This window comes from Procambarus clarkii, chromosome 26, assembly GCF_040958095.1.
Source record: "Procambarus clarkii isolate CNS0578487 chromosome 26, FALCON_Pclarkii_2.0, whole genome shotgun sequence".
NCBI classification, from domain to species: domain Eukaryota; kingdom Metazoa; phylum Arthropoda; class Malacostraca; order Decapoda; family Cambaridae; genus Procambarus; species Procambarus clarkii.
This window is the reverse complement of record NC_091175.1, coordinates 34,564,869-34,585,393: the sequence shown is the minus strand read 5'-3', so window position 1 is coordinate 34,585,393 and position 20,525 is coordinate 34,564,869. Positions and strand designations below refer to the sequence as shown.

At 41.0% G+C, this 20,525-nt stretch overlaps 2 long non-coding RNA genes across 2 annotated transcripts; both read left to right on the top strand.

The window, feature by feature from the left end:
* The first annotated feature begins 3,376 nt into the window (after positions 1–3,376).
* LOC138368769 (uncharacterized) lies at positions 3,377–5,496 on the top strand. The gene is made up of 3 exons (XR_011229673.1): positions 3,377–3,528; positions 4,454–4,530; positions 5,244–5,496. It is a non-coding gene; the product is annotated as an uncharacterized lncRNA (long non-coding RNA).
* Positions 5,497–12,212: 6,716 nt separating this feature from the next.
* Positions 12,213–18,957, top strand: LOC138369051 (uncharacterized). Its single transcript, XR_011229743.1, has 3 exons — positions 12,213–12,370; positions 16,154–17,046; positions 18,248–18,957. It is a non-coding gene; the product is annotated as an uncharacterized lncRNA (long non-coding RNA).
* Positions 18,958–20,525: the final 1,568 nt, after the last annotated feature.

Here is a 20,525-nt window from a genome sequence, read left to right as displayed (position 1 = left end):
ACTTGAGTGAATGGGTCTTCGGCGGCTCCAGAAATCACTCGTCAGGACATTCTCCTTTTAGATAAAATACAGAGAAACACATCACAAAAACATATTTACCTTTTTGTTGCTAAACCAAAACACAAAAATTGAGCTGTGCACAAAAGCACAGATAAGAACACAGGCACGCCCACTCGGACGAAAAGTGCGCAAAGAAAGCTCTTATAACATTCAACGATCACTCGTGGCAAGTGATTGTTGCATGAAATGCAAGATGAGTGCTGGGTCATAAGGCCGGATATAAGGTAATGAAAATAGGTGCTGGGTCATGAGGCCGGATATAAGGTAATGAAAATGGGTGCTGGAGCAGGAGGCCGGATACAAAGTAATAAAAATGGCGGAAAGGAAAGACAGTGTCCGGATATAAGGACACTGGATATAAATATATATCTGTAAGAGAAGACGAATTCAACAGTCAAACTCATTGGGAGGTTTCTGCCAACAGCGCCCAAACATATCCCAAACGCCACACATATACCGAGTTCAATCAGCGGAATATGAAAGGTTAGACAATATAAGCAGGCTATACTGCATTCAGGAATCTGAACTGTAATCGAACGCAATCCTTATCTAATGAAGCAGACAAGTATACCACATGGTATAACCCAAAAAAAAGAGTCCACCAACCAAAAAAGTAAACCACATAAAATAACCAATAAAGAGTACACTACATTGTATAATACAAATAAATAGTAAACCACAAGGTATACTACAATGGGAGATATAAGCATCGCTCAGTATACATGCCAACTGATAACGGTACTCCGCACTACCCAGAATGTCACAATATTACCTTCACAAACAGACGTTAACTAAAAGATTTATTGATCAAATGTCGTCACTCTTTGTAGGGGGAAGAAAAGCTATTTGAATTATCAAGGTTTCTCAAGGCCTTGACATTTTCCAGAATACAACCCACAACAGTCGCCTGACTCCCGTGTATTCACTACGAGGGGGGAGGAGCAGAAGCATTGGTTTAAGGAAACGTGGCCAAACGATTTTGTTTTCCATAAAACCTCACCAATATACAGAACAACGACAGATCGTCGTATCCTCAGGAAGCAAAGTATTTGTGATTCAACCGTTCACATTTTAGTTTCACCAAACATGGAAAATCTTCTAGGGTCTATGGCCTGAAGAGACTATAGGGACCCCATCCTTCCGCTATTTCCTGGTATCGGGCAGCCGGGGCGCATCCGATCCCACGGAGCACCTATATGGACGCGTAGAGAGAGTCTCTACGGATCAAACGAAGGATAGCTCCCATAACAGCAGAACTTGTTGGAACCACCGCCAGACTGTCAATCAAAGACCGCATACAGTGAACGCTTCAGAAAAACCTTCAATATAGAACAAGTACATGGATGGATAATCTGGTCTAGATTCTAGAGAAAATGGACTTGAAATGGACCATTAAAAACAATGGGGAAGTTAGACCATATGAACACTTTTGGCAGCCTCCTCCATGGAAAAGAGTCGAGTCTAAAGATAATCATTGAATGATTACCAGTTAAAAAATCAGCATATGACTCACAGAGGATCAAAGTAGTCATAGAGCAACAAATGGAAACCATCTCAAGACCTACAACGACTCACATCTTCACAGACGGATCAGTTGATCAAGAAAGAGGTTCTGCTGAGGCAGCAGTTTACACTACCATCCATAAAGCTTACTGGAGCATTTATAGTGGGTGCTCAACATTACAAACAGAATTATATGCCCTGAAGGAGGCCGACAATTGAGAATAATTTACATGATGTCATCATTCATACCGACTCTAAATCTTCGCTCCAGGCATTGTTATCCAGTCAGCACAGAGATAATTTTCGATTCACAGAAATCCAACATATAGGAAAAGAGACCCATAATCTAGGGCTGTCAATCACCCTAAATTGGATACGAAGTCACATTGGCATAGATGGTAATGAAAAGGCAGACTCACTAGCAAAAACTGCCACTGCTCTACCTGTTGTACAGGTTCAAATACCTCCAAGTTTTTCACAGATTAAAGAGCAAATAAAGAAGAAAATACTCTCAACTATCAAAAGTCGCCACAGAGCCAAAGTAGCGGAAGGAAGATCCACTGCGATATGGTACGAACAAGCCACTAGTTACTCCTCTTTCAAGCCTGGCAAAAAGATATCCAGAGACATTACAGTAGCCATACACAGACTCAGACTTGGTTACCAATGCTGCTGAGAGGTAATGAACACAATAGTTAAAAGGTGTCATATCTCTGGAACAGAAGCAGAGGCGCCACTATTGCGCTACTTATTGGAATGTGAAGCTACTGAACCCCTGCGCATCAAACTCAACATTAATCCAACGACGCCAGCTACATTAGATGCATATTCCACTGCGACTACAATGATTAGAAAAGCCATTGAGGAATGGGACTCACTAGTGAGCATTTTGCATCTACATCCGCCACCAAGATAATGTTATTAAAGCAAGACTAAAACCAGTGCACTAAAACAGAAGCGAAAAATAAACTGGAAAAACGGAGGAGTCCCCACCTCTATTTGAAACTTTGACCCAAATATCACAGTAACAAGGTTATCGCGAATAACCGAACTCAATTACGGGCTCACCATAGCCCGTGCTACATGAACACTTCGTTCTGAGTAGCTAAATCTAAAATAACAACAACGTGTAAGTTTCATTGCAGATGGCATCCGAAATGACTACCAGAACGGAGCCTACCCACATCGCCAACTTGGACCTGTCAGGTAACGTGAAACACGACATGAAGGAACTGCAAGATTCTCTTTGGAGCGAAGGCAAGAAGCTCGACCAGACCCACACACAGCCTCGCTCCTGTGCCAGGTAAGTCCACTACGGGCTCACTATAGCCCGTGCTACTTGGAACTTGTTCCGAGTAGCTGAATCTATAACAATAACAACAACAACAAGCTCGACCATGTTGCAGCCGACCCAGACTGATGAGAGAGTGTTAGGAGAATTGGTCAGTGGGAGTTTACAAAGTCATTAAAAGTTCAACAGATTATGTTATCCAAACTAAGCTGCTTGTTTATTAGCTTGTGAAAGAAACTATGTTAGGTTCTTGGATTTTAATATATTTGTTACGAACCCAACGACACTGTTGACGTATGGAGGAGCGACTTCAGCGCCATCTGTGAGTCTGCTCTCAAACCCCCATGGAATTGGACTCTACCTGGACAACGCCATCTATTGGGGGTGGCGTAGTAGGTGTAATTGGCTCAAGATTCCTGCCTTGAGAAACCAGTGAGGTGGTAGTGAGTGACCTCTGGTGATAAGGCAATTCAAGACCAGCGGCATCTGTAGTTACTACGAGCATAAATGTCAATGACCAAAAGAGTAAGTGTTGCTTCCTAATGTCTCCCGTACCTTAGAACTGATGACGTGTCTGTATCCACAGAGATGCCGTGGAGCAGCAGTGGTACTGTGGATGAAAGTCTACCTTGAGCAGCCTGAACTCGCCCAACTCAGTCCCGTCTGACAACTAAGTGAGCCGCCGCCGATCAGAAGTGTTGTTAATACTAGTGGAGTAGTGGTGGAAGAGTTCGTCATATCCCGGGACTGGCGAAGGGGAGAGACGACAGAGAGTAAAGTGCCTGTTGAGGAGCGTTGCTATCCCGTTGCTATCCCGTTGCTATCCCGTTGCTAGACCGTTGCTAGACCGTTGCTAGAGGTTTCTGCCAGGGGTGCGACACCTCTGTAGTTGTCCGTGAAGTGGGGCCCTAATAAGTGCGTGGCTGAGGTTCTTTGCTGCAGAGTGGTTGTTGGGTAGAGAGGCACTTCGTGATAATGTTGGTAGGCTCGCGGGTATTTCCTGGTACTGTACCTAGTAAGGTCGGAAGCGGAGCCCGAACATTAACGAAGGCTACATTATATTCGCGTCATGAGTGCTCGGTCTCCTATATGAGAGCGGCACCTATATATATTTCCAAATAGAGTAATAATTCCGTTTGTTTATTTATGGTGATGGGAATATATTCTGTGTTTAGCTCTGCTTCAATGCCCTCCCCCCCCCCCCATCCACGTTTTTAGGTTTATTACACTACCTAATACTCTTTGAAGGCCAGTACCGACTTGGGGTCGGATACTATCGTTTTGCCTCCACCATCAAAGAACCCGGTTGCGACCCATAGTGGCCATAACATTACTGAACATAATAAAACTCGCAAGTGATTTATCTGCGATAAACTATGGAGGGACTACAATGGGATTTAACTCTCGTCCCTCAACACGTACTACCAGTTGAACTAAGAGTAAATATCTCTTAATAGTAACTTGAAGTTTGGAAGGTACCAACATTAGCGACAGTATACATGTATCGGTAAAACTTTTAAAGATTAACAAAAAATTCCTGAATTTGCATATACATAGGTTAAATAATAAATTAACATTTTTTTATTTGTAATTTCACAGATGGAGTGAGGTAGATAAGCTTCTTGACAGACGAGGCTGTTGCATTCATCATTCGTCAAAGGATTGAACAGTTCATGGTAAGTACAACCTCCTCTTACTTCTTAAATTGATCAATAAATGCAAACTAATCCTCCATAAATGAAGATTTAAAATTTTCAAAAATATTTGATTAATCCTCGTCCCTTTCGTAGCACCTAATGTCTACCACAATCGGTCAAAAATTTAACTTCATTGCATCTATTAACCCTATCAGAAACGTTAAGAACATAAGAATAAAAGTAATTGCAGAAAGCCTATTGGCCCATACGAGACGGCTCTTGTTCACACCCTCCTAATCTCATTCATAAATATTTAACCTATGCTTCAAACAATAAAGGTACTCCTTGTATTGTAATGCAGTAATTAGCTCTGCACAACTTCAAAAATGTTATCGAGCTACTATTCTCTCTACACTATCACAATAACGTGATGCATCAAATGAACAAATCCATAAGATCCGTTATGAGGGTTCGAACCTACGTTTGGGATCCCAGACGTGCCTTCTCCCTGTAGAAACTGCGGGAGGCTTGTAAGGGCAGTTGCACCCTAAGTTGCAATATTTTTACCATGTTGTCGCATAAGGCGCGTCTGGGATCATCCCGGAGGTAGGTTCGAACCCTATTCACGTTTTTTTTTTATGTATTCCTTCGCCTTTCTATAGATTGTAATTCAGGCTGTCATTCTTCAAATGATTCTTAGATATTATTATTCGTGCACTGTATCCATATTAACGTGTTCCTTCTCTCCTCAGAAAAGTACAGAACCTGTAAGTAGTGTTAGATGGCCTGAGAAATTTCTACGAAAGTGTCTTCTATGTGAACGTTCTAAAGTCACCGAAGTTGTTTGACCTTAGGGAGGAGCTAGTTGACCTCCTGGACAATGGCTAAGATTGCAGAACTACAGTTTCAACTCCCGACGTCACCTTATTTAAGCGTAGATGAACTACCCAGAATGAACTACCTGATGAACTCTTTTAGAGACTGTTCTCTCGCAACATAAAGAAATCGTAAAAGATCTGATAAACTTTGCAAGAGATACACCGCCGAAAAAAATGTCAGTATCCCAAGGGTGGGTTTAAAGGTGTATACTCCGAAGCTGTCGCATCTACGAACGTAAATGTCAAACAATCTCTTGGATAATACCCAGCATCCCTTGGATAAAACTATTACCCTGTTCCTATATTGAGGCTCGGATGACTGAAACTAAAACACAATCTAGACAAAGACGCAATCTAGGACTAAAAAGCTTGTAGATTCCTCCCAGGAGAATGAAATAATTGAAACAAAGATGACCAAGATGACGACAAAGCTTCTAATTATAAATTATATGTAAATTATAATTAATTTGTTTTTAAAGTAACGCATTGTTAGTTCGATGACAAGTACTAAGACTGAATTTGTCTCTAAAAGTATTTTTATAAACATGTTACAAAATTTTTATCTTCATGTTATACAAATTATTTTATCATTAACTTTATTGTATATAAACCAGAAATCTTTTTTTTCTAATTGTGCAATTATGTTTATACAATAAAATCGGGTAGTAAGTGATGAAGACATTCATTTATAACTCTCATTTTACTTGCAATGGGGAAATATTTCCAAATAATAACTTGATTAACTACTGAACTTGTTGGATCCTGCAGTCGGACACAAACCAGGGTTTTACACAACTCCTCTATGCACTCGAGCTATATCAAGAGGCCGAGCTATAGCCTATGCCATCTAGCTATGTCAAAAAAGTGTCTGTCATCCTAATATATAACTCCTATTATAGGATTATTTGCTTTAAAATTTAATTTTTTCCAAATAGTTTGTGTAGCTCGGTTTTGATTCCCTCTGAGACTACATTTCAAATTGTCCCCAACATAAATGGCTACTCCACCCCTTTTCGTCTATGTGAAATGGTTTAAATCCATTTTTTTGATATTCGGCTAATGGTTCTCTATTTTTTCTACATTCATCAACGTTTCGGTAAGTTAAATATATTTTTCTATACAGACAAGAGCACTAGATTCCTTTTCTTAGACTTCCACTGTTAGTGTAATATACCCAAAGTTCGTTTCTTTATATACACGTTATATTGGGTGTTAACAGAATAAGAAAATATGTTGAATTAACGTTCTAGTAAAGCCACTAGCATGCATAGTTTCGGGCAAGTCCTTTAATAGAAAAAAATTGATAAATTAACAGTAAATTGATGATAAAATGTTAGCAGGTCTTTAGGTAACTGCAGCGCAGTTACCTTTATTCTTACGTTATGTTTTTATAATGTTTCGCGGTAATTGGTTCCCCATATCAACAACCCTGTTACTGAACTAATGTTTACTTGGGCCTTGCCTATTAACATTACAAACACTCTTAAGACTTCGGTACTCTAACTCTACTAAGAACAAATGCAAATAGGCAAATAGTACTCTAAGAACAAATGCAAATAGGCAGAAGGCCTATTGGCCCATACGAGGCGGCTCCTATTTATAACCACCCAATCTCTCATGTCCAACCCACGCTTGACACAATCGAGGGACACCACCTCCTCCACGTTACGCGGCAATTGGTTCCACAAACCAACAACTGTTACTGAACCAGTATTTACCCAAGTCTTTCCTAAATCTAAACTTATCCAATTTATACCCATTGTTTCGTGTTCTGTCTTGTGTTGAAACTTTTAATACCCCTATTAATATTTCCTTTGTTATGTCCATTCATCCACTTGTAAACCTCTAGGTTCCACCTGAGCAGCCGTAGGGTGAAGACGTGTCGTCTGACCACTCCGGCAGTTTGGGGAGTTTGCAGTTTTCGCCTGCAGGGGGTGTGGGGGTCTCTTACCCTCCCTGACCAGTGTTGTTGCCTGCCTGGCTGCGTGCTGACGTGGCCGTTATGACATGGGGGGCCTGGCAATTCCTCCTGTTTTGCGGGTAAATTCCGTGGGCCTGGAATTCTCGTGTAAGGCTGGCTATCCGGCTACTGAGTTAGTTATGTGCGACATGCTTCGTGTCCCGGTGGAAGCTGTGTATGGAGTTTGTTGACTCCAGTTGAGCTTGTTACGGCCCACCGGGTGATTGTCAAGTTCGTGGGGGAGGAGGAGTATCGGGACTTCCTCCGGCGGAACGAAGGGCGTTCGTTGCGGTTGCCGGATGGCGCAGGCTCCGTTACGATCTCGGACCGAAATGGTGCCCTGACATATGTCAGTGTGCACGGTGCGCCCCTGGAGTTCCCTGAAGACCTTCTCCGGCGTTTCTTCGGGAGGTATGGTGCTGTCATCAGTGTGCGGGTGAACAAGCTTTCCTCGGGGAAGCATGCTGGGAAGCAGACGAACGTCCGTACCTTAGGTATGCGCCTGCGGTCGGATATCCCATCTTCTGTCCGGCTGCTGGGTTACTACGTTCGGGTGTACTATGCCCGGCAGCCCCGTACTTGTTTCTGGTGTGGCCAGTTAGGGCATGAGGCCCCTGCTTCACCTGTTAACTTATTCCGGGAAAAAGATTTCCCGCCGCTCCCTCAGGGCGTGGATTCCGGGGATGAGGAGAGGCAGGTCCCAGTCGCTGCTGCTGCGGCCCCCCCTGCGTCACCCGACATGCCCCCGGTGCTTGTCCCTCAGCCGAGTGCGTCTGCGTCTTCCTCGACTCCAGCTGCTGCGCCCGGTCCTGCACCCTCGCCAGGTGTTGCGGCTGTGTTGGGTGTTGGGGGGGCTGCGGAGCGTCCTGTTGTGTGCGGCCTGGTTCCCCATGTGGTTGAGGCTGCTGCGGTGCTGCGACGGGCGTTGGTTCGCCCGGTTCGTGAGGCTCGTGGTTCTGGGTGGTCTGGGTCCACCTCCGGCTGTGAGGATGTGCGGCCAGTGCCCAAGCGTTCTAGGCGCTCTTCTACTGCTTGGGCTGATGTGGAGGACTACGACGCGGGTGGAGCTTCGGGGGATGGTGTGGCGATCCCGGGTGCTTCGTGCTCTACGACGCTGGTGGTGGCTGATGTCCATGTGTCTGCTGTTGACGATGGTTGTGCGTCTGATTTACATCCTGTTCTTTCTCCTGCAGAAGGTTCTACGCAGTGGAAGGTGGTTGCTCCTACAGACGTGGATGGTGTGGGTCCTGGTGCGAGCCGAGGCATCAAGCTGGTGCTGAAGGAGGATGCCAAGCGTGGGGGGTCCCAGCAGGTACAACGTTCGGTGGTTGACGAGGGAGCCTGTGAGGCAGCCGAGGAGGCTTCCAGTGCGCTGCCCATTGCCCGGCCTCATGGGAAGGAGCCTCTCCCTCTCATCTTGGCCTCCGGAGTGGCAAATGATGCTGACCATCCGTTGCGTTTTGACATTGATGACCGTGTGCGTCCTGTTCCGTGGTGCCCTTCTACCATCTGGATTCGTCGGGCTCGGTTAATGCCTGATCCTCGTATGCTCCAAAATGACCCTGCTTCTGAGGACCTTATGTTACTTTGGGAGGCGTATTGCATTCGATTCACGGCGGAAGAGTCGCCGGACAAGCATGAGATCTTTTCGTAGTCTGTGTGCTTGCTGTGTGTTTGGTGTGTGCTTTGACCTGTGGTTTGTTTGAACTGTGTTGTACCTATTGTGCGCCCTTCAGGCTGGTCTTATGTTTGTTCTCTTGATCGTTGTTTTGTTGTATTTTTCATTTGTTTTTGTTGTCGGCCCTTCAGGCCGGTGTTTAGTGTCTTTGTATGGATGTGTATTGATTTGTTTTGTGCTGAAGTGTCTTGTTCTGTTTCTTGATGTACTCTGTTGTTTCATTCTCGGTCCTTCAGGCCAGTGCATGTATGTTGTTGTGTTTGTGCCTGTTTTGTTTTCAGGTGTGCGTGGTTTGCTTGTTTATTGTTATTGTTTATTTTGGCCTCGCCTTTTGTTTACGGGGCGGATGGCTTTGTGTGTGTTTTTTATTAATGTATTGTTTTTATATTGCTTTACCTGTTGTACGTGTTTGTTCTTTATGTTTTGTTTGGACAGTATTGTGTTTGTCCTGTTATGTTTCATGCTATGCCTCTTGATGTATGTTTTGTTTTTCTGGAGGTGTTGTTTTGTGTTGTTACTGTAATTGCTAGTTTGCCATTGTATTCTGTTTTGTGCTTTGATGTATGCTGTATTTTTCATGTTTTTCTTGTGTAAGTGTTTTGTTGTGCTCTGCTGTCGGCCCTTCTGGCCGGTGGTCTATTGTTTTCCTTTCGGTTTTCTGTATTTTTATTGTATTTAAATTACATGCTTAGCATGTAAAAATAAAACAAAACAAAAAAACTTGTAAACCTCTATCATGTCACCCCTAACTCTTCGCCTTTCCAGTGAATGCAACTTAAGCTTTGTTAATCTTTCTTCATATGAAAGATTTCTAATTTGGGGAATTAACTTAGTCATCCCACGCTGGACACGTTCAAGTGAATTTACATCCATTCTATTGTACTGCGACCAAAACTGAACTGCATAATCTAAATGGGGCCTAACCAGAGCAAGATATAGCTAAAGAACAACACCAGGTGTCTTGTTACTAACGCTGTGATTAATAATTTAGAGTGTCCGATTTGCCTTATTACGAACATTCATGCATTGATCCTTTTGTTTTAAATTCTTATTAATCATAACTCCCAGACCCCTATCGCAATCTCAACACCATCTAGCTCATATCTTGTAACTCTATCATCATTACCTAGCCTCAGAACTTGACATTTATCAGCATTAAACTGCATTTGCCATTACATTATTATTATAATTATTAGTTTATTATTATAAACAAAAGAAGTCCCAGGACAGAGCCTTGAGGCACTCCACTTACAACATTTTCCCACTCTGACTTGACTCCATTTATACTAACTGTTTCCTTTGGTATAGCCATGCCCTAATCCAGCTTATTATAGCACCCCCAATACCATGAGCCTCTATCTTTTTAATCAGTCTTTCATGTGGCACTAAGTCAAGGTACACAACATCACGATCCTTACCACTATCAACTGCCTCAACTATGCTAGAATAAAAGGATAAAAAATTTGTTAAACATGAACGGCCATTTATAAAACCATGTTGCGACTTAATTATTAATTTATGTTTTCAAGTTGAACACGAATTTTATTTGCAATTATAGATTCGAGTAACTTTCCCACAATAGACGTTAGGCAAATTGGTCGATAGTTAGTCGCAAGTGATCTATCTCCTTTCTTAAAAACTGGTATCACATTAGCAACTTTCCATAACTCTGGCACTCTGCCTGACTCTATTGAATTATTAAATATGGTAGACAGTGGGTCGCAAAGCTCCTCTTTGCATTCTTTAAGCACCCTGGCACACACTTCATCCGGCCCTGGGGATTTGTTTGGTTGGAATTTTACTATTTGTTTAAGAACATCCTCCCTGGTAACTGCTAAACTCGTCAACTTGTCCTCGTCCCCACCCACATAGACTTGTTCGGCTGAAGGCATATTGTTAGGTTCCTCTTTAGTAAATACAGATACAAAATATTTATTAAAAATACTACTCATCTCTTCATCACTATCTGTTATTTGACCTGTCTCAGTTTTTAATGGACCTATTCTTTCCCTAATCTTTGTTCGGTAAAATTGGAAAAACCCTTTAGGATTTGATTTTGCTTGCTTTGCTATGCGAACTTCATAGTTTCTTTTTGCTTTCTTTATCTCTCTTTTATTATTTCTGTACGAATTCCTGGTCTAAACAGATTTCCCCATTCTTAATCCTTTTGCACCATGCTCTCTTTTTACCTAAAAGGTTCTTCAGATCCTTTGTTATCCACTTTGGATCATTAGTATTCGATCTATTTATTTTATATGGTATACTACATTCCTGGGCTTCGCTTAGAATATTTTTAAATAGGTTATATTTTGAATCCACATGGAAAAACCCTTTTACGTCAACTATCTCTGGGCTAACGTCTAGCTCCAATACCGGCCCACACCCCATACCCAAGACTTTCCAATATATTTGTCCCAAAAAATTCTTAGGCTATTGAAATCAGCTTTTCGAAAATCAGGCACTTTAACAGAATTTTCTCCTACAGATCTATTCCATTGAATGCTAAATCTGATTTCTTTATGATCACTGTTCCCTAGCTCACTCCCTATTTCGATGTCCTTAATTTGTGTTTCCCTGTTAGTTAACACTATTGAAACTGGATTAACACTATTGAAACTTAACACTATTTCCTGAATTGAAACAGGAATTTCCTCAAGTACTTTCGTATATTAATACATCTTCAGAAAGAAATTATAATGTATGTCTAATGAGACGTGTCATGACTAGAACGAGTTGAATCATTGTATGATGGACGTAAAATGAATAGTACTACATTCGTCGAAGAAAGTTTGTTTGGATGCTCCGAGACAACACTTATTTAAGGGGGGAGGAGTGCAGGCGTTGAGTCACAATAACGTGGCTAAAGTATGTTGACCAAACCATACACTAAACGGTGAAGGGACGACGACGTTTCGGTCTGTCGTCCGAAACGTCGTCGTCCCTTCACCTTCTGGGGGGGGGGGGGAGGAGTGTTACGTAAAGTTCCGTATTGCGTCGCATCGGAATAGAATTGGTGGTATTAAGAGTAATATTTTTCTTGCTCAATGGTGCAGGGAGAACGACGTTAACAACCATGCAGGGTTGTTAACGACCAGCGATCGTTAACGATCGTCCGGTGGCGGGAATTCTGATGGCCAATCAGAATCACCGGGCGAGGCAATGAGTACCTGCCGGAATGTGGGCAGAAGCCAGTACTCTACTCACACCCACCATTCGATACGTCGTAGGTGTGTGTGTGGCCAGCCTTCTGTAACAATTACGACGAGGCGATCTTAATCTTTCGAAATACCAGTGGAAGATGGTTTGGTTAACGCCGTAGAGAATTTCAGAAATCGGCGTTTGGGGTTCCAGTATATATAAAGTGTGTGTGTCGTACCTAGTAGCCAGAACGCAATTCTCAGCCTACTATGCAAGGCCCGATTTGCCTAATAAGCCAAGTTTTCCCAAATTAATATATTCTCTATTTTTTTTTTCTTATGAAATGATAAAACTACCCATTTCATTATGTATGAGGTCAATTTTTTTTTCTTAAGAGTTAAAATTAACGTAGATATATGACCGAACCTAACCAACCCTACCTAACCTAACCTACCTAACCTACCTAACCTACCTAACCTATCTTTATAGGTTAGGTTGGGTTATGTAGCGGAAAACGTTAGGTTAGGTAGTCGAAAAAACATTAATTCATGAAAACTTGGCTTATTAGGCAAATTGGGCCTTGCATACTAGGCCAAGAAGTGAGTTCTGGCTATTAGGTACGACGTTATATATTATATATATATATATATTCCGTCTTAGACGGAATATACAGGTGTAGTTGGCTGAAGGAGCCTCAAACTGCTTTACTGTTTCATAGTAGATAGGTTTAATGTTTTTTAGTCTAGAGAAGTAAATGCCTCGGAAGAGTAAAATTGACGGAGGAGTAGCGCGACTCTCATTGTTAATCTTACGGTATATGTAACTGTACATCTAACGTAGTGGCAATAATTAGATAATATATATATCTACACATAAGATACCCACGTGTTTGGGTAATATGGATAAAAGTATCCATGACGGTTGGATCCCAATGTTCGTAATAAGGCAAATAAGACGCTGGTATTTATTAATCAAAGTTAGTCACAAGACACCTGGTGTTCTTAAGCTGTATCTTTCTCTGGTTAGGCCCCTTTTATATTGTGCACTTCGGTTTTAGTCCCCGTACTATAGAATGGATATAAACTCGCTCCTACGTGTCCAGTGTAGGATGGCAATGTTAATTCCCCAAATTTGAGATCTTTCAGATTAAAATAATTTAATATAAAGCTTAAATTGCAGCCTCTGGAAAGTTGAAGTTAGGGGGTGGGGGGTTGACATGAGAGGTTTAAGCGGAAAAATGGTCATATAGGGGATATATTAAGAGTATAAAACAGACAGAACGCGAAACAATGGGTATAAGTTGGATAATTTTTAGATTTGGGAAAGACATGGGTAAATACTAATTAGGTAACAGGGTTGATTTATGGAACAAATTACCGCGTAACATGGAAGTTGGGGGGGGGGGGGGGGGGCTCCCTTCTTTGTGTCCAACATGGGTTGGACATGAATTGGAATCTTGCGAATAAGATGCTTCGTACGGGCCAATTGGCCTTCTGCCATTGTCTTTTATTCTTACGGTCTAAAGAAATGTCCTCCCATGTCGTCTTTCGCGCTCTAAGATTAAAGGCTCGATTCTGATATTTTCTTTATAATCATTCTCTGGCCTTGTTTACCCTTCACATTTTTTATCTACTTTGCTTATTATCAAGCTAAGGTATGTGTTTCATCCTGCTACCAACATTAGTTGCACTGGGCTTTGCCTTTCCTTCATATCTGGACTTAAACTGTTACTAATACCTTTCGTCCTCCTGACATAAAGTTCGCCTAACTCTTTTCGTAGCAATCTAGTTCAGTCTGCTGATGAAATGAGACTTGAACAAAAGTGTTGTCTGCAGACGCAAACAATGCTCTCTTCTGAATCGCCTTAAGTTTTGGCTTTGTTGCTGTTGACTTTTCCCTGTAACAGTTTATACTAAAATGTTCTAAATTTTCTAACATGACTTAACATAAGCCTACCCTTTTTATCTAGTTTTCTCTAACTTTCTTATTCCTATAATTTCCCCTCTTTATTACACCTTTCCTTCCGTACCTGTTGCCTTGCTTTTTCTTCTAAGATTTCCTTCGCTGCTTGCCTATAAATTGAAGATGGTTATTTTTCAATTTGGATCGCATCCAAAATGTCTAACTGGAAAGCTAGTGAAGATGAGTTATCGACATGAGACTGGTCCAGGACGACATAGACTAGAGAATAAGAACAAAGGTAACTGCAGAAGGCCTAGTGGCCCATACGAGGCAGCTCCTATCTATAACCACCCAATCCCACTCATATAAATGTCCAACCCGCGCTTGAAACAATCGAGGGACCCCACCACGTTACGCGGTAATTGGTTCCACATATCAACAACCCTGTTACCGAACCAGTATTTACCCAAGTCTTTCCTAAATCTAAACTTTTCCAATTTATACCCATTGTTTCGTGTATCTTGTATTGATACTTTTAATACCCTATTAATATCCCCTTTTGTTAAGTCCATTCATCCGCTTGTAAGCTTCTATATATTAAGTTATATATTAAATCTACATAAAATCCCTTTTTACGTCACCTATCGCTGGATTCATGTCTCGCTCAAAGACCGGCCCACACCCCATACCCAAGACTTTCCAATCTATTTGACCCAAAAAATTTCTTAGGCTATTAAAATCAGCTTTTTGAAAATCAGGCACCATAACAGAATTTTCTCTTACAGGTCTGTTCCATTCTATGCAAAATCTGATTTCTTTGTGATCACTGTTCCCTAGCTCACCACCTATTTCGAAGTCATTAATTTGTTTCGCTGTTGGTTAACACAAAATCTAAATTATTTTCCAGAGTTGGTTCCTTAATGTGTTGTGTAAGAAAGCAATCTTCAATTAATTCTAGGAAATCTTCTGCTTCACTATTCCCTGATTTGTTCAACCAGTTTATTCCACTAAAATAGTCGCCCATGACATAAATACTGTTAGATTTAGATGCTTTAGATATTTCATCCCATAGATGCTTTGCTTCCATTCTGTCTACATTTGGTGGCCTATATATAACTCCTATAATTTATTTGCTTTTTCGTTTAATTCTATCCAAATAGTTTGTGGCTCGGTTTTGATTCCCTCTTTGAGACATTTCTAATTGTCCCTAACATGTATGGCTACTCCCCCTCGTCTAATATATCGATCTGTGTGAAATGGTTTAAATCGATTTATTTGATATTCGGCTAATAGTTCTCTATTTTCTACATTCATCCACGTTTCGGCAAGTGAAATTATAATTTTTTTTTTCTGTGCAGACAAGAGCATTTAATTCGTTATATTTCTTTCTTTGACTTCTACTGTTAGTGTAATATACCCTAAGTGAATTGTTATTTTGAGGCCCTTTTCTTTCCCTGATCATTTCGCCAATTCCTTTCTCCCACAAACCCATACTTTTATTACCTTCTTCTCCAAATCAATTCCCATACCACTATCTACTAAGTTTTAACCCGAACACCTCTAATCACTGGTTCCAACGAGCTCGCAACAACCCCAGCCCTCCATAGATGCACCCCATCACGAGCATACATTTCATTTCTTCCATACAAGTGTTCCCATTTGTCTATGAAAGATATTGCATTTGATTTGAAATCTTTCCAGCCGGCAATTGACACAAAGTGCCCTTGACAACCATTCATTTCCCACTCCCTTTCTTGGAGGAATGCCACATATGATCGGGATTCCTCCCTTGCTCCTAATTCAATGGCTATCCTGAATCTGTTGGTTCCTCACTCCTAACTTGACCAACATCATTACCCCCTGCATTTTTTTTATACAATAAAATTTATTAATTTTTTATATACATACATACATTATTTTATATACATAAAATTATATTTTTATATACAATAACCAGATACAAATCATATATGTAAATCATATTATATTTAAATCATAAATCATATGTTTATAAAAATACTGAATTAAAAAAAACATTTTATTTACATATAATTTGTAATTATGAGAAGCTCTGGCGTCGTCTTGACTGTCCTCCTTCTGTTTCAGTCGTCGTCTGAGAAATCAACAAACTTTGTCGTCGTCTTAAACTACTTCTCTCTCGTCTCAATGGCGTTTGTCAGGTTCATTCATCTGAGCCACAATATACGAATACACGGTAGCGGTATTTTCCAAGGTTTGCTGGGAATTAGCAAAGTGCCCACTTGACGTGGGCATATTTGTAGATTGGGAAGCATACTTCAGGGTATACTCCTTGAACCCCACCCTTGGAATGGAGATTTTCGTTCGGCGGTGAATATTTGCAGATTTGATCAGATCTCTTATGATTTCTCGATGTTGGGTTTGAACAGTGGGTCTCTTGTAATAAGAACGTTCATTCTCATTCACCCGCCGTCGCTTGAATAATGTGACGTGGGGCTCAAAACTGTAATTCTGTAGGCGTAGACCTTGCTTGTCCAGTAGGGCAATAATCTCCCGCCGCAGATCGAAAAGATTGTGACTCTTGAATCTTTACGAAGATGACACTTGTGTCAAAATTCCCTAAGCCATCTAAGATGACGCTGGCTGTTTCAGTTATTTCAGTCGTCGTCTGAGAAATCGACAAACTTTGTCGTCGTCTTAAACTTCTTCTTTCTCGTCTAAATGGCGTTTGTCAGGTTCATTCACCTTAGCCACAATATACGAATACACAGTTGTGGTATTTTCCAAGGGTGGCTTGGAATTAGCCAATGCCTAGTGAATGGTCCAAAACGGACCGACACGTCGTCGTCCCTTCACCTTCTAGTATGGTCTGGTCGACATGCTCTAGCCACGTTGACTCGTCGCCTGCACACGACATGAAGGAACTGAGATTCTCTGTGAGGAAAAGCCAAGAAGATGGAACATGTTGCAGCCGTTCCAGACTACAGGCACATCACCCTCGGCTACTTCATACTAGACGGGTAAGGAGTTGGGACAGTGTTAATAAATGAGTAGTGAAGACAAGTTAGAATTGGTCAGTGGGGAAATTTGTCAAAGATCAACAGATTATCCTCCAAACTAAGCTGGGTCTCTTAAGCTTGTAGTGAAAGAAGCCACGTTAGGTTCTTGTATTTTTGTTCCTGCTTTTAAATAGTGATGTATATGCACTAAAATATGGAAGGACTGCAATGAGATTGAACTCGGGTCCCTAGACACGTACTATCAGTTGAACCATGACTAAAATACCTCGAGTATACTTACTCGAAGTTTGAAAGGTACAAACATTAGTGACTATAAATGTATCGGTAAAACAATGTATATTTGTTTTAAAGAAAATCTGAATTTGCGTATATGTGTATAGCAGGTTGAATATTAAATAACGTTCCTATTTCGTAATTTCACTGATGGAGGGATAAATGAGCTTGACCAGATTGATGTTGCGTACATAATTCTTCAACTAATTGAGAAGTTCATGCTAAGTACAACAACCCTCTCATTAAATTGCTCGATAAATGCAAACTAAACCGCCATAACAAAGGAAAGATGTACAGGTTTCGTAAATGTTCGATTAATCCTCGTCCATTTCGTAGCACTTAATGTCTCTCAGTCAAAAATTTAGCTTCATTGCACGTATTAACCCCAATAAAGTTAAGAATATATGACTGAGCAATTGCAGAAAGCCTATTGGCCCATACGAGACGGCTCTTGTTTATATTCACCCAGTCTCAAACATATGTCTAACCTACGCTTGAAACAATCGATGTACCCTAATTGTATGTTACGCGGTAATTGGTTCCTCACAACTTCTACCATGTTACCGAACCAGTATCTGATTACACAGAAATCGCAATAGCGTGAGGCATCAAATGAACAAATCCATAAGGGCCGTGATGAGGATTAGAACCTTCTCCCTGTTGAAGCTGTGGGAGCCTTGAGGGCAGGTGCACTAAAAATGGCATTTTTTTACCATGTCGTGGCGCAGTCGAATAAGATGCGTCAGAGATCAACCCAGTCGTAGGTTCGAACCCTACTGAGGGCCTTTTTTCCTTAGATTTATTCATATATTTATTCATTCTTCAGCTTTCTAGAGAATGTAATTTAAGCTTTGTCATTCTTTAAATGATTTATATATTTAATTACTATTTGTGCACTGTATCCATATTAACGTTTTCTTATCTTCAGATAAGTACACCGAAGCTCGACGTCTTAAAAGGCATGGGAAGTATGGATAACAATGTCGTATGTGAAGGTTCAAAAGTCGCCGGAGCGATTTGATCGGAGAAAGGAGCTAGTTGCCCTCCTGAACAAGAGGTCTACACTTAAAGAAAGATTTAACCCCTACGTCCTTATTTAAGTGACGCTGGGTAGATAAGGAACTTTGCTATTTCAAGACGCCCAAGGTTCTCTCACAACATAAAGCAATCATAAACGTGAAACTCTGCAGACATACCCCGCCGAACCAATATCGGTGTCCCAAGGGTGAACTTCAAGGAGTATTTCTCTAAGAATGCTGTGGAATCTAATAACATGTCAACAGCCTGAATAATGCCCAGCAACCTTTGGATAAAAATATTACCCTGTATTCCTATATTGAGGCTACAATGAATAAATAAAATCTAGACAACTGAAAAGACAACAAAGTTTGTAGATTCCTCCTAGGAAAAATGAAAAGATTAAAACGAACGGACAAACAGAATCTAGACAACCAAAAGACAAAGCTTCTCATAATAACAAATTATATGTAAATAATAATTTGTTCTTAAATTAACGAGTAATGGGTAGTTCGATGACCATTACTAAAAGTAAATTTGTCTCCCTTCAGTATTTTCATAAACATGAATGTTATACAAATTGTATCTTTTATCATTAATAAATTGTATATATACCAGAAATCTTATTTTCCAATTGGGTGCAAAAAATGTTTACACAAAAATCATAGATATTAAAAGGGAAGAGTCACTCTTTACTAATACATATTCATTTATAACTGGATCATTTTACACTTATAATAGGAAATTTCCCAATTATAACTATTAACTGTTTAAAACTTCCAATGATATACCACCATGATTTTTAGCTTTTAAGCCTAACTACACATTTATACTCAAATATAGGTATTTTGAATATTATTCAGGTTAAAATATGAATAAAGTTTAATATTATTGCAATACCTGTGACGTCACCCCAAGGATATAGTAAACTATTTTCTTAAGCCCTCTTGAGCGAGAATCTTGCACATCTTCTCTTCTCTAAATCTTGTACTAAAATCTTGGTTCTCACATGAATTGCAGCGTGCGTGTGGGGTCATAATGGTTTGGACGGCCAAGAGAACTTATCCCGCGACCCGAGGATTCCTGAATGAGTTGGCAATAAACCCAATTGAAATGTTATAAAACACAAGACATGGAAAGATTAATTTTAAAGTTTAGGGATGACGTAAGTACAGTTTCTCTGAGCATGGAAGCCCTTATATGATTACATCTTAAAACTTAAGTATGTATTTTTTAAGCAAAACCTTTGGAAGAGTTACAAGAAAGTAAGTAATTATCAAAAGGCACCAAACCGGGAAGGATATGTAGCACCATCAAATGCGCAAAATAATCAGAGGGCGCTAAATATCACCAAGGATGCCAATACGAGAACAAAAACGCATAAGGCGAACGATATCAAAAGTATGTCGCCAAAAATTCTATTCAGGGACAGGTGACTGCGAGGGGCAGTCGGAAAGCAAGACACACGCTCGTCCTGGAAGTCGGGACATTGAAGAAGGACATGCACGACCGTAAGAAGGACAATGCAACTAGGACAATAAGGAGCAGGGCGGTGCTCCAAGTGACCATGGGTTAAGCGAGTATGGCCAATACGCAACCTCGCCAGAGCTGTTTCCCACCGCCGGTTACGGTGGAAGGAGGACAGCCACGAGGAAACACAACATTTAAGAGTACGTAGCTTGTTACCAGTAACAGACAACCAAGAAGCCTGCCAACGGGTAAGGAATGAGGAATGGATAACCGGGTAAAAGTCGGAATACGGAATGCCTTTACGAGAGATGGGACAAGACCGGACAGCTTCCTTGGCGGCAGCATCCGCACGCTCATTTAAAGACACACGAATATGACTGGGAACCCAACAAAACTCAACCGACTTAAATTTACTGTGAACAAGAAACAGCCAATGCTGGATCTCGACAACTACTGGATGGACCGGATTAAAGGACCCGAGAGCCATGAGGGCATTACGAGAGTCAACAACTACAAAGGAAGACTGACAGCGAGAAAGCAGGAGACGAAGAGCATAGAGAATAGCATAAAGTTCCGCTGTAAAGATGCTAGTCTCCGGAGGTAAACGACACATATAAGTGCGATCAGGAAAAACAACAGAGTAGCCAACACCGTCCGCCGACTTAGACCCATCGGTGAAGACAGAAACGGAGCGGGAGTGAGAAGAAAAGTGCTCAAGG